The sequence below is a fragment of the Arachis ipaensis genome, chromosome B9 (assembly GCF_059453495.1).
Source record: "Arachis ipaensis isolate K30076 ecotype BB chromosome B9, ASM5945349v1, whole genome shotgun sequence".
Lineage (NCBI taxonomy): Eukaryota > Viridiplantae > Streptophyta > Magnoliopsida > Fabales > Fabaceae > Arachis > Arachis ipaensis.
In genome coordinates, this window is record NC_142444.1 from 81,478,636 (window position 1) to 81,479,241 (window position 606).

At 43.7% G+C, this 606-nt stretch overlaps 1 non-coding gene across 1 annotated transcript; it reads left to right on the plus strand.

Annotated features, from left to right (window-relative positions):
- Positions 1-271: 271 nt before the first annotated feature.
- Positions 272-379, plus strand: LOC148545192 (small nucleolar RNA R71). Its single transcript, XR_015901200.1, has one exon. It is a non-coding gene; the product is annotated as a small nucleolar RNA R71 (small nucleolar RNA).
- The last annotated feature ends 227 nt before the right edge of the window (positions 380-606 follow it).

The window sequence follows — 606 nt, forward strand, 5'->3', positions numbered from 1 at the left end:
TCAACTACATTTGCTTCAGCAGGTTGGTCATCTCACAGATGCTTCGATTTAGAGCAGCAGTCTCTTTGCCAGAAGATACTTCTGCAATGGCTTTTGAACGACCTTGCTTCTGTCTGTGGTTCCGAGTAGATTCAGCTAAATCACTGAACAATTGCCAAACTTCATCAGTGGTCTTGTACTTCTTCATAGACCCATTGCTGGCACTTTTCAATGTGGTCTTATCTTGGGGCCTCATACCTTGTGTGATATGGCTGAGTAGCATGATCTTGTCAATCATGTGGTGGGGGCATGCTTCCAGAAGATTATTGAAGCGCTCCCAGTATTCAAAGAGAGTCTCATTGTCATCCTGAACAATTGTAGAGATATCCTTCCTCAGTTTATCAGTAACTTCAGATGGAAAGAATTTCTCCAGAAACTCCTTTCTGAGTGTATCCCAGTTGGATACATTTGCTAGAGGTTGAGTGTAGTACCACTCTCTTGCTTTTCCCTCAAGAGAGAACGGAAAAGCTTTCAGCAGAATTGAAGTTTCATCAGTGCCATCACGCCTGACAGTAGAACAGGCTGCCTGGAAATCTCTCAAGTGCTTGATAGGCTCTTGAGCAGGTA